Source organism: Elephantulus edwardii, unplaced genomic scaffold, assembly GCF_000299155.1.
Source record: "Elephantulus edwardii isolate Elephantulus edwardi_28Jun2011 unplaced genomic scaffold, EleEdw1.0 scaffold00283, whole genome shotgun sequence".
Taxonomy (NCBI): Eukaryota; Metazoa; Chordata; class Mammalia; order Macroscelidea; family Macroscelididae; genus Elephantulus; species Elephantulus edwardii.
Genome location: NW_006400033.1, coordinates 1,948,339 through 1,949,589, shown reverse-complemented (window position 1 = coordinate 1,949,589; position 1,251 = coordinate 1,948,339).

The following is a 1,251-nucleotide window of genomic DNA, read 5'->3' as shown; positions in this document are numbered from 1 at the left end:
CCCCACTCTCCAGATTAAGAGAGCAGCATTTCTCCCAATCATGATTAGATTTAGTTTAGCCTCCCTCCAATGTCAGCTGGCATTGCTGGTGCAGGTCACTCTCCAAAGTGAAAAAACTCTAGTTCTCCTGACTGCCATGAAAGAAGGCACCTGCTTATTCCTATAAGATGAGTGTTGTTACTATATAAATGAATCAGGACTAGTAAAACCACAAGCCTTCTCCCAAATTGGCTCAAAAACACATTTCTAGTCTAAATTATTCCTTTTCTAGGACCAATTGTAATAATAAACATATTGTTATTAAAAGCTTCATGTCTCTTTAAGTTCTGATCAGAGGATCAAGGAGATGACCAATTTAATTCTCCCTTGACCACTGATCCAGAACAAACACACTTCAGTCTCTGAGCCCCCAGATCTTCGCCCCATTCAGCAGGAAGTAGCTAGAATAAACATATATATCCCTGTTTTATCACTAAAGAGGCTGGGATGTTAGATCTGGACAGGTGGGCCAAGCGGGAGACTGAAGAATTAAAAAAATAATATTCAAAGAATTAAAAGATATAAATGTCAGCAAGAAGAATGAATGTCTCTGCCCACCTGGCAGAACTAATGGACAAACCATAAATCACAATGGAATGTCCCTCCCCAAAGACCCTGTTATAAAAACCTTCTCCACTAAGTTCAAAGTGCAACTTCCTCAATCTGCATCTTCAGAATGAGGTTCCTCGCCCAGGAGTCCCCACCACCCACTAAAGCTGCTTTAAGCTTTCTCTCTTTTTCTCTCTGATTTCTTTCTTAAGTCCGCTAACCTAACACTTCTGTGAGCTTAATTTCAGCTTAGATGTCCTCTTGTCACTAAGAAAGAATTGCTCTCTTATGCCCATGACATTATCCCTGTCAACTGCTAAAGAAATTTTTTTGAGTAATCTGAGTGTGCTCACCAAGTTGTGCCAATCTGGAGAACAACCACTTGGCCAACTGACTGGAAGAGATCTATATTTGTTCACATTCCAAAGGAGGGTGACCCAACAGAGTGTGGAAACTACAGAACAATATCATTGATTTCACACGCAAGCAAGATTCTACTGAAGATTATCCAAAAACCACTGGAACAGCACATCAGCAGAGAATTGGCAGAAGTCCAGGCTGGACTTAGAAGGGGTCGTGGTACTAGGGATATTGTAGCTGATGTTAGATGGATCTTAGCTGAAAGCAGGGAATACCAGAAGAATGTCTATCTGTGTTCCATTG